Here is a 15253-nt window from a genome sequence, read left to right on the forward strand (position 1 = left end):
GCATCATGCCTAGGACACAGACAGGACTCAGTAAATGTTTGAGAATGAAGGAACGCATTCACAGTGTGATATGCAAAAGCATTAATAAGGCGTACCTAAAGGGATTAAAATCCAACAATGCAATTTGTTCTCACTGCATAGGGCGCTCCTGCCTGTTTGGATAAGCAAACCAAGCCAGAGGCAAGGAACAAAGCATTGGAAACAGATCAAAGCTCCCAGCAAGCGAGTCCAAGAGGTCCCTGTCCTTTTTACCACTTGGCAGGAAGGCAGAGTCTTGTATAAAATTAGAACAAATGTAGTTTCAAAATTCCACATTCCGAGGTACAAATTTCGCAACCATTAACCTCAGTTCCTCTATCTGCATAAAGGAGAGTGAAGCCACCTGCCATTAATATTGCCATGCGTATTGAGTTACAGCAGAGTTTCAACTGGGGATGGTTTTGCTCCTCAGAGGACTTTGGGCAACGTCTGAAGCCAGTTTTAGTTGTCAGGATTGGGAAGAGGCTAGGGATGCTGTTAATCCCACTACGATACACAACACCACCCCCCTCTACAAAGAATGATACTCAGCCCAAAATGTCAACAGTTGTGAGGTCCAGAAATACTGAGCTAGAGCATTGTAGTTGTAGAGGAAGCATCTCTAGCTCTCCCTTCTCCATGACCAGCTCCACCTGCAAGCAACTGTGAGAAGTCCGACAGCCTCTTCTGAATACTGATTGAATTATAGTCTGCTAGGACTCAGCCCACCTGTGTGCCTCATCCAGCTTGACTGACTTCCAGTCACTAAGGTTCTTTTGCACATCATAATCTGCCGAGACGCCTCCACCCATTCTTTCCACCATTAGTGGTCTTCCTCCTGTTGCCCTATGCATCTACAGCAGCACAAATGCCAGCCTGCCTGCAGCTGAGGCTTCCTCCTTCAACATTGCCCCTTCCTCAAGCCATCCCAACGCCTTGTCACAAAGCATCGCCTCCTAAAGAGACAACTTGATGGAAAAGCAGAGCTTCCCAGGCAGGCAAATCCAGAGTCCTACTTATGCAGTTTCTTCCTAATCGTCTGATTTTTCTCTTCTGAAAAATGGGCACAATGGAATCCATGTGTCGGGATCTGCTAGAACATGTGAGGCACTGTACGTGATGTGTTGCACGCGGTAGGCAATAAAATGCTACATTTACATGTAGAGCTTCTGATAAGTTGAATGCAAACTCAAACTCCTCTTTGGCAGAGTAGGGTTTTTGTTTTTTAATTCCTTGAGAGCCAACCACACTGCCAGGTGGGACAGAAAGACATCAGCCTTCGAGGTGTATGTTTAGAAGAGAACATGATCTTCCAGAGATTTTTCTGTTTCATCACTCTTCTTATGCAAAATTAAATGAGTTCTCCTTTCAGTAGTAGTTTTACAGCGTGAATTTCTCAGCCCTTCTGATCTGATTATACCTCCTAAGTGTGGATCTACCACCTACCACTGTGATGCATGCCAGGCTACCTGGGGAAACTGGCATTGCCTGGTCTGCACTCTATCTATAGCTGCATGAGAACAGGGTGCATACGAGGGTAGGGAGAATCTATCATAACAACCAACTGAAGAAAACAAGCAGGCTGGCTCTTCATACTCCCAGTTGTAATACTGTCAGCACCCAGTGAATCTAGAAGCAGAGTGACAAAGGGTCTCGGTAACTTAAAGGAGTTGGCAAGAAAGGGTTCACCTCCAGGCTATTGTGGCTAGTCCTGCGGAGACAGAGGCACAGATTCAGGCCACTTGTGGCCACTCATAAGTTTCTTTGTGTATAGTGTTAATTTTGATGGAGAGTGGATGTATTAGTCTGTTTTCTCATTGTTAATAAAGACATACCCAAGACTGGATAATGAATAAAGGAGAGAGGTTTAATAAACTCACAGTTCAGCATGGCTGGGGAGGCCTCAAAATCATGGCAGAAGGCAAAGGAGAAGCAAAGTTGCGTCTTACGTGGCAGCAGACAAAAGAGTGAGCCCCAACAGCTGAAACGCCAGACTCTTATCAAACCACCAGATCTCGTGAGAACTCAATATCACGAGAGCAGTATGGGGGAAACTGCCCCCGTGATTTAATTATCTCCACCTGGTCCCACCCTTGACAGATGGGAATTATTACAATTCAAGATAAGATTTGGGTGGCAACTCAGAGCCAAACCGTATCAGTGGAGAGGGGCCAAATTCATGTTAAAACCCTAATTCCCAACATGATGGTACTATGAGGTTAGACCTTTAGGTAGTACTGTGTCATAAGAGTGGAGCCCTCGTGATGGGATTAGTATCCTTATAAAAAGAGACTTGCTTCTCTCTCTTCTCTCTCTGCCATGTGAGGACTCAGCAAGAAGGGTCCTTCTGCAAACCAGGAAGCAGGCATCTGCCGGGAACTGAGCCAGCTGGCACCTTGATCTTGGACTTCCCAGCCTTTAGAACTGTGATAAAGAAACGTTTGTTATTTATTAAGCCACCCAAGTCTATGGTGCTTTTCTTGTGGCAGCCCAAATTGATTAAGACAGGGAATATGATAATCCATCGCTGAAGAAACTCAACTACCAGCACATGTTTTCAGACTGATTACATATGTCCTATTCTGTTACATCATTAGGTTTTGGAAGGTCTCAAGTCCCCCCATCCCCCAAGAAACTCAGGAGAGGAGACCCTCAGAACATAAGTGTCCTTCCATCTCATCTCCATTAAGCCTTACTCCAGAACACATATGACCAAACAGAAGACACTGCCAGAACTTACTCTAAAGAAAGTCTTGCTAATATGTGCAGCTGTCCAAAGACAGAGGACTGCCTCGGGAGGCAGCCAGGTTTCCATCTCTGGAAGCATTCAAGTAGAGGTGAGCTAGCAATTTAGTAGAAAAAGCAGACGGCTGTAGCCAAGATTTATCTCCAGACACAGGAACAGCGACTTGAGGAGGCCAGCTGACAGGAGCAGCTGAAAAATATTTTATTTCAGTGATTCAGAGTTTAACTACTTCTGAGAGGCTAGTCACAGCAAAGCCTGATCAGACTTAATACATAAAACATAATCCAGAAACATGCAAACAATAACAGACCATTATCCCAAAGCTGATTGATACCAGGGACATCACAAGAGGCCGGGAGCGCCAGAGACCAGGCTTCACTTGGCTGACTGCTCACATACATACAGAGAACAGAAGAATTCCAAAAAGTGAGATGGACCAGGTGCAGTGGCTCACGCCTATAATCCCAGTGCTTTGGGAGGCCAAGTCAGGGAGATCATGAGTTCAGGAGTTCGAGACCAGCCTGGCCAACATAGTGAAACCCCCATCTCTACTAAAAATACAAAAAATTAGCCAGGCATGATAGGGGGTGCCTGTAATCCCAGCTACTCAGGAGAGAACTGAGGTAGGAGAATTGCTTGAACCTAGGAGACAGAGGTTGCAGTGAGCCAAGACTGTGTCACTGCACTCCAGCCTGGGCAACCGAGCAAGACTCTGTCTCAAAAAAAAAAAAAAAAAAAAAGGGAGCAGGGATAAACCCTTAACCATTGAAGGGACATTTTCACTTCTGGATGCCGCTGCTATCCTTCCTGACCTCATCAATTTCCACTGTTTCACACATCACAGCACCAAGGCGCTCCCCTTTGAAACACTTACCATGGTTATCATCTTAGAATTACTCCCTCGGTCCTTCTGTGTTTGTCTCAGACATTAGACTGTAAACACTGTGCGGGCAGGTGCTGTATTCTCTTTGCTATAGTTATCATTGTTGTGTTTTCTCACCTAAGCCTCCCAGCTCATGCCTTTATGTTTGTCAAACGCGTGAACAAATGAATGAGCCCAAACACCATGGTGTTTGAAATAAACTGCAGCAAACCTCCCCCGCCAATCACTGCGGATGTGTCATCATGAAAGTGTCCTCAGGCTTGAAAATCAAACATATGCCTCTCTTAGAGACCATTATCTCTTCCTGAAATTTAGCAGGTTAATGAAGGTGGCCAGTATTTATTCCATTTCTTGGGGCTATGGAATCTTTTCTTATCTGCAAATGACTTAAAAATATCACTAAGACATCCTGAAACATTTTAGAGGTTTTATTAGGTTTTCTCTTAAAGAGAAAGTGAGCAAAATTGGTTTTGCCTGTATGGTTTCCAGCAACCACATGTGTATCAGCAAAGTCTGAAACTGGAACTGTTGGGTGAATTTTAGAAGAAATGTGACTACAGAAGTTTAAACACCACTTTGCATTGGTGGCACGGTGTGTGGCAATTATTAATCCTTAATTATGTGGAAATCTAAAGATCTACGCCCTTTAATCAAGAGTCCAGTGGTTTCTAGTAAGTATGTGGTCTATGGTTATTATATTTGTTGGAGGAAAATCAATGAATGGTGGTGCTTTGCACTCTGCTACTACTTACGGCCAACTCCATTTTCTCCAAACTTTGTGAGAATAAAAAAGTTCACAAAACAGTAGTTTATAAAATTAGGGATTTTTTTTTTTCTCCTTGGCCTAGGTTAAATTTTCCCTTTTTACAGTGAGCTTTGGCTAATAGCATCATTAACTTGGTTACACACCCATTTGGCAGGGAAACAGGTCGGCAGCACAGAGATAATGGTGCTGAAATGAAAAGAGTAGCAAAAAAGGAATTGTTCAAAGGTCCCCCAATGACTAAACAATTACTCTCTTTGTAGTTTATATTTTAGATTAAGTAGCATTTACCCTAGACTGCATATTTTGTCTCGGAAACTCATCTGGCTCTGCTGGCCGTGTGTCAATCCCCTTTCTCCACGATGAAATTTCATCTCTCCTGGAACTCTTTGGTGAGCAGAAGCTTCTGGTCTCTGGCCAAATGAACAAGGTTTGGACTCTCTGCTCCTCATCCTGCACCCAGCCCTGATTTCAAAACACAACATTCTTTTCCTGATAGCCTGTTGCACCCCATCGTGTCTCTCCCCACACTCATTCAGAGGTTTTAACTCCTTCTCATACTCAAGGGTGCAGATGAGATGGCCTCCCACTTAAAGTGGATTTCCAGTTTTCAGAAGCCATTATTCAGTTCCACACGCACACATCCTCACAACTTTGCGTGTCTATTATAATAAAGTAACAGAGCACTCCTGTGAAGCCAAGTCCAGGTCCGCTGCCTCTATATGCTGGAGGGTTAGAAATTAATTAAATTCTAGTATCTAACTGGGAGTTTGCAGGTTTGGAGTCCACATGTGGTCCACACATCACTGAGATGATCCAGAAACTATGATGGATGTATATGTTTACATGTAAGTGATAACACAGGTGCTCGAGGCCTGAAAATAAATGAGTTTTTGTTGAGACAAAAGGAACAAATCACAGACTGGGGGCTGCTCCCGAAAATACAAGGTGGTAAAACTATCATAAACTTGGACCCATGTCAAGGTTCCATGCAGCTAGAAACAGTCCCCAAAATCTGGGCAAAGAAGAATATCAACTTATGAGAAGGCCTATTCCTGTGATCTCTCTAAGAAAAAGAGTTTGACTCTAACACTCAGTTGACTATGCCTTATCAAGGTCTCTATCTATACTAAGAGGAGATCTTTCTCTCTAGCTCCTTCCTCAAGATGGTGAGTGCATTTATGGAGTATGCTGAAGCTCATGCTCTGGAAGGAGAATTTGATTCATGTTACTCCACAAACTGAAATAAATAAGTAAAATAGAGAATAGCAGTGGGCTCTGAGTCTAAGCCTCATTCCTAACAGTGAAGACGGCAACCTCAGCTTCACCTGGGATTCTGCAGCGGTGCACACTCTTGGGATCCACCCCACACTTACTGAATCAGAATCTGCATTTTGATCAAGACCTCCATTCAGAAAGCATTGCTGATCATCTGTAACCCAGGTAGGGGAGGCTACAGGTCACTTCTGGCTCACATTTCGGCCCCTAGAATGTGGCTCTACGAGGCAATGATTTTATCTTTATCTCCACTCTAGTAAGCCCTCAATAAATATGTCTGGAGTGAATAAACGGGTGTTCCTGAGACTCTTGTCCTCCATGGTCTATATGCCCTGGACTGCCCACTTCTGGCTTCAGGAACTATGTTTCTAAGTTTCTTAAACTTTGCTTACTAGTTGCCAGCTTCTTCTAAGTCTAACCTCTAAGTTCTAATGTTTTTAGGCTAACCTCAAGATTAGCAGCATTTTATAGCCTGGATATGAAATCGGGAGCAAACCTCTGCTTTTGCCTTTGCCCTGTGCATTTTAAAACCACCATTACTAGCAAGAATCACTTTCGGTTTGCTATCAGAAGCCCAAAATGCAGAGCCAGGACACATGTTTAGCATTTTTTAAATTTCCCCCTGACAGAGCCATGACCCAGCCTGTGTTGTATAACACTATTGAACTTCCCCCTGACAGAGCTGTGACCCAGCCTGTGTAACACTATTGAACTTCCCCCAGCCAGCATTAACTCCAATCTTGACAGTGACTGCTTTGTCCCAAGTATCAGTGAAAACAGAATATAAAATAGACTCTCTTGCTTTCTCAGTCACACTTTTCAAAGTAGAGTGGATGTGTCTCTTTTTAGCCTGACTTAGCTTTACTGCAGGCAATCATAGAACAAAACGAAAACAATATTGCAAGGGAGGCTGGGGATGTGAAAAGTGAAAAACATTCAGGGCAACTTTAACGGTGGTTTCACCTTCTTATTTAATGTGCAGGGTGCATGGGAATCTCGAAAACAGGACCATTACCTTCAGCTCAGCCTTCTCTACTGCCCCACCTGCAGGATGAGAGGACCGTTTACCTAATCCCCTGTCCAGTCTGGAGTTCAGCCACCCCCTGGACTGGCCAGCCCTGCCCTCCTGAAGGCCCACTTCCTGTGTCCCTGACACCCCTCACACAGGCTGGTCACCTTCACATACTGTCCCCTCCCAGGAACAAGCACTCATTCACCATCACCTTCATGTCACATTCCATCAAAAGGTGTCTTTACTTTCCCATTTGTCCCTAACTAGGAGGCATGATAACCCAATAGAAAACGTGTGGACTTTGAAATAAGATAGCAGTCATTTAAAATCCCAGCTCTGACTCCTGATTGTCTAACGACTTTCAGTAACTCATTGAACATTTTTATAACTCCATTTCACCTTGTGCGGAATGGAAATAATAGGATATACCACACTGAGTTGTTCTTCAGGTTTAAAAAGTTAGCTCATATAAGATACACAGGACAGGCTGGGTACAGTGGCTTACACCTGTAATCCCAGCACTTTGGGAGGCCGAGGCGGGCAGATCACCTGAGGTCAAGAGTTGGGGACCAGTCTGGCCAACATAGCATAACCTTGACTCTACTAAAAATATAAAAGTTAGCCGGTCATTGTGGCGGGTGTCTGTAGTTGCAGCTACTCAGAAGGCTGAGGCACAAGAATTGCTTGAAGCTGGAAGGCAGAGGTTGCAATGAACCAAGATCATGCCTCCTCTGCACTCCAGCCTAGGACACAGAGAGGGACTTTGTCTCAAAAACAAAACAAAACAAAGATACACAGGACAATGGTTAATACCCGATAACATTTCCCACCCTATTCACCATGCCATCACAAACCAAAAATAAAATGCTAAGCCCCACGCCCAGACATCTGAATGGACTGGATCCCTCCTGTTGGCCAAGAGCATTCTGGAGTTAACCTGAAAATACAGTTAGAGCGTGATGGAAGAGGGGGTTGAACCTGACTCCTTATACCCCTCCAGTATTAACATCAACACAGGTGTTAAGTCCTATAAGAAACAGACCTTAAGTCCTACAAGAAACCTTTCTGATCTGTTTTCTCTGAAGCCTCCTATCTGGAGGCTTCATCTGCATGATAAAACCTTGGTCTCCACAACCCTTTACGGAAACCTAGACACTCCTTTTTACTAATAAGAACTCTTTCAATCAATTGCCAATCAGAAAATTTTTAAATTCACCTATGTCCTGAAAGTCCCCCCTCCATCGAACCAATGTAAATCTTACATGTAACGATTGATGTATTATGTCTCCCCAAAATGTACAAAAGCGAGCCTTACCCCGACCACCTTGGGCACGTGCTGAACCTCCTGAGGTTATGTCAGGGGTATATCCTTAACGTTGGCAAAATAAACTTCCTAAATTGACTGGGACCTGTTTCAATTATTTTGGGGTTCCTGAGGAGTCTACAAATCAGGCCAGCCTAGAGCAGAGATGAGAGGATTCTGGGGGCCCACATCACCTCATATGTGAGATTAGACCCAACATTTTCTCTCTCCAACTGTCACAGAAAACACACAAAAACAAGACATCTTGAAAACCAGTGAGTGGAATTTGAAAGCCTAGAAGGAAAAATGTATTATAAAGAAAAAAGACACTAATTTTCGAGGCACTGGCAAACTGAGCTCCGCCTCTGACAAGCTGTGTGACCTCAGGCACTTCACGAGCTTTCTGAGCTCCTGTTTTCTCATCTGTAGAATGGGGATAGTCATGGCTCCATGCAGAGCAGGCTGTGGGATTAAATAAATGTGTTAAAACATCAAAAACAACAGATTCACTCCTGAAAATAAATAAGTAAGAGTCTGTCATCTCTGTTTTCTTTTCAAAAAGGGTCAGGGACTATCAACACAGAGGAGGCGACATCACAGTCTGCTCCTCAAGCAGAGACAGCGACTCCTGAGCCATCAGCACAGGAGTGATCACTTGAGCTATTCATTATAAATATTCCACCACAATGTCATTTTAATGCTCCCAAAAGAGCACCTGTTATCTATGCCACAAATTGGATGATCTGTGGCATAAATCATCAAGATGCACTTCCCACGTGTCTTAAATGAAGGAATGCCATTCCAACCAATAAAGTAAATATTAAACAAAACAAAAACAGACAAAGCACAGAAACACCCCATGCTGTGACTTTAATAGTTGATCAATTGCAGATCAAGAGCTTTAATTTCTCCTCAGCTTTGGGTTGACGGCAGGCACCAAGTTCCCATTCTTTTAGAGATGATTACTTTGCTGAAAAACAAAGGATCTATTCATCAGCTCTTGGCCAACAAATACATTAAAACCTGAGACACTCCTAGAGACATATCCAGATAATGAACAGCACCATAACATGGCCAAATGACCCCCACACAACAGAGTTGTACGGTGACCATCATCCCACCACATTGCTGTGTTGTGTGACTGACTCTGGTTTCTCTGACTAGATCATTATTTGAAATTACAGGACTTGTGTCTTCCAGGATCCAGGCCCAGCCTAGCTATCAGGTAAAAGTTTGCTTAATGAATTTCCTAGGACAAAAAAGTGGTGATTAAACCAATGTCTACCTCTCCTGCAGGCCTGGGATCCACCATTAACATTCCTTTGCTGACCATCATGTGAAGGTTACAAATCTCTAATTCTACCAGGCCCTGCTAATTACCACTTTCTCTTTGAGTCCTCCCCTAATATCCTACAGAATAACTTGCTGAAGCAGCATCTCTCTCTGGGGTAAATACCTGGGGTTCATCATCTCAAGCCATGAAAATTAAGATCACAGACACATGTGGATGGGCTAAGGAGCTGTAAGTTTAATAGGTAGAAGAAAGGAGAAAGAATAGCAGCTCCTGGCTAGAGAGAGGTGTCTGAAAAAGGGAAAGGCGGTGGATGGCTGCAGATTTTATAGGAAAGCTTGGAAAGGCAGTGTCTGATTTACCTAGGGCTCACGGATTGGTTTGACCAAGTGTGACATTTACATAGCACGTGAGGAAGGTTGGTCACCCCACCCTAATCTTACTACGAAAATGAGCTTTCCACTTGGCCAGCGCCATCTTGTTGACTCCTTACTGTACATGTGGCTGGCAAAAAGAGAAGATGGAGCTGCCATTTTGAACATGCCTAGTCCCAGGTAGTCTATTCCTATGGGCACCACTGTTGACATTCACCTGTGCAAGCATCCAGCTCACTTGTTTAGGTCTGCAGCCCAATTTTACAGGCTGCTCTTTGTCAGAAAAGAAAATGATCTGGGGGCTGCTTTTCATTAAAAGGAAAACCTTACCAAGGACTTCCGTACCTTCACTATCTGCCTGAGGATTTTCTTTTTAACTCCTATATCACTGCTAATAATTATTATGATAACAATAATAACCTGCATTACCTCCAGTCCCACCTAGAGCTTTTTCTGGATCGCACCCATTCCATCTGACAGCATCTGTATCCTCAGCTGATGATGATGGAGACACTGCCATCTTCCAGTGCTGGGAGAGGATGAGAGTACATGGAGATTCCATGTCCACTGGAGTCAAACAAACCAGACTGGAATCATGACTCTGCCAGGTAATAGCTGTCTGGCCTTCAGCAAGTGATTTAACTTCTCCATAAAATGGTATAATAAAATTAATCTCATAAGCTATTCATTCATTCTATAAATATTTATGTAGCACCTTATTTTCCAGACACTGATCTAGGCACTGGGAGTTCTGCCGTGAGCAGAACAGACACTATTCCTGATCCTGTTCTGGTGAGGTGCAGAGAGGTAGCCTCTCTGAAAGTTCATAGTCTACAGGAATAACTCAACAAATATACACTTATTTTATTTGTAATGCCCAGAACTATGCTTTCACATAATACTTGCTCCATAAATAATGAGAAAATAAATTAAGCAATTGCTTCTAAATTAGCCAAAGCCAGATGTAGCATACTTTAAGCAACATGATTATTTTCTCCTCCTAATCAGGTATAATTCAGTTCAATTTTCATGGCATGTGTCTTCACAGAGTCAAACCTATTGGTCTGGGGAATATCGCAAGGAATAGGTCAGATTCTGCTGGAATGGAAGGAAAGTGAGATGTAAACAAATAAATATAAAAACCATGGAAGAGGCACATGAAAGATAGAACAATGTACAAGGCTATACAGAGGAAAGAGTGAATGTTCAGGTTAGAAGTGGCCTCCCTGAAGAGGTCACATCTAAGCAGTTTGGGGTAGTAGGGCGGGGAAGTGTTGTTATTAGACATTCAGCTATAACCTACTCATCCGATACACACTTACTGAATGGCTGTGTGTGTCCAATCCCGTGCTGGCTTCCAAAGGTCAAGTTTAAGGCTCTGTCCCGAAGCAGATCTTTTCCAGAGGAGCTGGTGAGGGGCTCTGTGGTGCTCAGAGATTGGTGTGCCCTGAAGTAGTCAGGGAGGGCCTCCTGGAAGAGGAGCACATGAATCCTAAAGAGAGAGCAGCATTGAAGCAAAGTAGGAGACACACCCTCAAATGTAGGCCACATTTCCTGCGTTTCCTCTTCTGGCATTTTTATCTTAGGCATGACTTCTTCAAACATGAACTATCACCCTCTATTGAAGAATGGATCCAAAGAGAAAAATCTCCACTGAGAACAATAACTTTTGACTTCAAAGGGCATCTCAGTGGCCTTCAGAGCAGGATATCACTTCACACTGGACAGAAAACAGATGCCAGAAAACCTGGTCTGTGGTCACCGGGGGAGTGGGTTACACAAGAGGGCAGACCCCAAACTTCCCCAGCAAAGAGAAGCTGTGGGAGGCCCCGTGTGGCCCTAGAGCTGGTGGGAGGCACAGGTGATGGTGGTTCCTGGCTCTCCTTGCCTGAGTCTATGAATTACAAGCTATCTGATCACCACCAACAGTCAGCACTGAGCTAAGCAAGTGAGCACTCTGGGCCTAGGCTCAATCAAGTTCGGCTATTTTCTGTCTTTCTCTACTGAACAAAGTCCTTTCCACTCACAAGAGCTGTGCGTTTAAGAGAGATGACAAGAGCCAGGCAGAAGGAGTGATGGATCGAGGATCAAAATCGCAAGACAGAACATCGACTAGCCCTAACCTCCTCCAGAGTCCTTATATTTTTTACCTCTGTCCTCATTGTTTCTGACAGGTGTCACTAATAAAATCTTGATGCACACATTATCAACAATAGAGTGAAATTCAGCAGCTGACAGTCTTGTGAGCCTCTGTGCTGGCAGGAGAAACGGAGGAAGACTGGGCTGGTACGGGGAGTGTCCTCTAATGTCTGGCCCTATGGGAATGACACTCACCAAAGGGGTACACGGAGTGGGTTAAAAGGACCTGAGACCTGCAGAAAAGGAAAAACCAGGTGTCCATTCCTCTCCTCCTGGAGCATCTTTGTGCCAATCTCTTCAAATGTCTTCAATTACTCTCCAACTTTGGGCAACCTGCACTTGGTCACATGAAGGGAAATTACTTGATCATTGTTATGGGCTGAATTGTGTCCTCAAAATTAATAGATTGAAGCTGTAATCCCCAGGATGTCAGAAAGTGGATCTTGAAGGCCCTTGGAGATGGGGACTTCAAAGAGGTGATTAAGTCAAACAAAAGTTATTTGTGTAGGCCCGAATCCAATCTGACTGGTGTCCTTATAAGGAGATTAGGACATAGATACTCACAGATCAAGGGTCTACCATGTAAGGACACCAGGAGAAGCCAGCCACCTGCCACCAAAAAGAGAGGCCTCAAAAGAAACCCACCCTGCTTACATCTTGATCTCACACTTCCAGCCTCCAAGACTGTCAGAGGCATTTGAATAGGACCTGGGTAAAATGAGGCTGAAACCTACTGGGCTGCATTCCTAGGAGGTTAGGCATTCTTAGTCACAGGATGAGCTAGGAGGTCAGCATAAGACACAGGTCACGAGGACCTTGCTGATAAAATAGCATGCGGTGAAGAAGCTGGCAAAATCTCACCAAAACCAAGATGGCAATGAAAGTGACTTCTGTCGTCCTCATTGCTCGTTATATGCTAATTATAATGTATTAGCATGCTAAAAGACACTCCCACCCAAGTCATGACAGTTTACAAATGCCTTGGTAATGTCAGGAAATTACCCTCTCTGGTCTAAAAAGGGAGAGGAACCCTCAGGTCTGGGAATTGCCCACCCCTTTCCTGGAAAACTCACGAATAACCCACCCCTCGTTTAGCATACAGTCAATAAATCACCAGAAAGATAGCCAACCAACAACCCATGCTGCTTCTCTGCCTAAGAGGTAGCCATTCTTTTATTCCTTTGCCTTTTTTCTTTGAGACAAGAGTCTCACTCTCTTGCCAAGGTTGGAATGTGCAGTGGCGCTATCTCAGGTCACTGCAACCTCCGCCTCGTGGGTTCAAGCAATTCTCCTCCCTCAGCCTCCCAAGTAGCTGGGACTACAGGCACTGCCACCATGCCTGGCTAATTTTTGTATTTTTAGTAGAGATGGGGTTTCATTATACTGGCCAGGCTGGTCTCAGATTCCTGACCTCAGGTGATCCACCTCCCTTGGCCTCCCAAAGTGCTGGGATTACAGGCGTGAGCCACCGCGCCCAGCTTATTTCTTAATCAATTTAATTTCACTTTATGGACGTACCCCAAATTATTTCTTCTATGCGATTCAAGAACCTTCTCATGGGATGTAGATCAGGACCCCTTTCCAGTAACAGGACTACGAGAAAATAAATCTGCTGTTTAAGCCACTCACTCTACAGTCCTTTATGATGGCAGCCTGAGCTGAGTAAGACAGTCTACAGTTACATCTGACATAAACAGCTTGAAACATGGCACACTCAGACTGACAAGCAGTGTGCCAACCAGGAAAGGAGCAAGCCCTCACACGTACACACACAAACACACATGACATGTTCACTCACCCCATTTGTGGTTGACATAATGGACTACTTGGGACTTCCAAATGTCCAGTCCTCTGTTTTGAAAAAAGCAAATCCTTTTTCAATAGCTTTGGGTGGTGGGATCGAAGAACTTTCCTTTTTAAAATGTCATTTGCCATTCTGATGGGTTAGTTAAAAAAAATTTTTTTTAATCATTGAAAATGTTTGCTCACTTTGAGCTAAGTGGTCAAATTGCCCATTTGAGGCAATGGCTATTGTAGCTGTAAACCAGGAACTTTGTCCTTCAGGGCACAGGGGAGTCCCATAAAAACAGCACAGACACAGAGCCACGTTTGCTATCACTGAGCTCAGTTGTCTCTGAGAGTTCGGGACATGTGTGACATCTGTGGTCCTGCTAGGACAATTCCCCACATCCCTTTGTAACCTGATGCCTTTGTCATACTGAAGAGTTCCAGCCAGGAGGAAAGGGACTAATTGAAGGCCCAAGGTTTCCATTCCTTCAGGGAGGAAACTCATTTCATGGCTTTCTTCATCTCTGCCAGTCAATCAGCTTGCATGTATTGTCAGCTAACTGAGTGTGGGGCTCCAGGGTGGTTGCAGAAAATATGGAAATTTGAAGAAACAAATACCCCACTGGCAACATTATTACAAATCACTTCCCCAAAATAACAAGATTTGGGGCAAAAGCGACGATTCCTTCCAGGCAATCCTAAAATGTAATATTCCCTGCACTGACACAGCACCTTACTCTGTAATGATGGGTTTATGTTCTCTCCTTAGCCCACAATACTCTGGCCTTTATTTCCTGCCTCTTTGTTGCTAAGTAGTTAATTCTGACAGAGCATGTGGGACGTGAAACACACAAGGGCACCAGCACACACACAGGCACACACCTACCTAAGCTAATTTCCCCACAGTGGCTGTAGTCTCAGATATCTCACCACTCCTCCTTCCAATCTTTTCTTCAGTTGCCACAAAGCATCTAGTTGAGTACTTGACATTTCCTTTGAATTAAGGCTGTACGTTAAGTGAACATTTTCCCTTAGATGGATGTCTATTTAACCCCTCCCTGTAACTAATAATGCCAGAGGATGCAATTTCACCTATTCCTTTCACATGCACACACACTGCTTGAAATTTGCCAGCAGGTCCTCAATAAAGAAATAGCCCTGATTGCTCATTAAAAGCAGGAGAGAAAGCAATTAAAATACAAAAGGCAGAGCAAAGCTTAGCACTCCGAAGTTGAAAGTTGAGCAAGCGATTGTGGAAGGTGGGGAAGGAGTTCTGGAGCAGCTGGGAGGAGAGAGGATTGAGTTCTGTAGTCAGTGAAGTCAGTAAAATCACAAGTGCAATAGACACAGCCTTCCTGGCCCTGGAGGAGAAGGAGAGTGGGCAGCACAGCCATAGCAGGCCTGGTGCTAAGCATTCAGTGTTTTCATTTAATTTTAGTTTCAATTATATTCATTGTGCTCATTGAAATGAGCTAGACAGAAACCAGTATTTTTTTCTAAATTTTCCTCCGTTCTTTTTTCTTTATAAAGCTTACATTCCACTACTAGACAGAGCCAGCTTCGTGAGTATGTGTGCAGGCAAAGACAGGCCACACTTAGAAGGACCCCACGTGGGGTTTAATGTTCTATTGCTGTCTTGTGAGAAATACAAATAAAAT

General features: G+C 44.0%; 1 long non-coding RNA gene across 1 annotated transcript in view; it reads right to left on the reverse strand.

Annotated features, from left to right (window-relative positions):
* Positions 1-11089: 11089 nt before the first annotated feature.
* The window catches only part of LOC135277204 (uncharacterized), a 322445-nt gene continuing 318281 nt past the window's right edge, over positions 11090-15253 (reverse strand). Inside the window, exon 4 of the long non-coding RNA XR_010344781.1 lies at positions 11090-11138. This is a non-coding gene — a long non-coding RNA (uncharacterized LOC135277204). The remainder of the gene's footprint in view (positions 11139-15253) is intronic.

This window comes from Aotus nancymaae, unplaced genomic scaffold, assembly GCF_030222135.1.
Source record: "Aotus nancymaae isolate 86718 unplaced genomic scaffold, 86718_ANA_hifiasm-v0.15.2.pri h1tg000030l, whole genome shotgun sequence".
NCBI classification, from domain to species: domain Eukaryota; kingdom Metazoa; phylum Chordata; class Mammalia; order Primates; family Aotidae; genus Aotus; species Aotus nancymaae.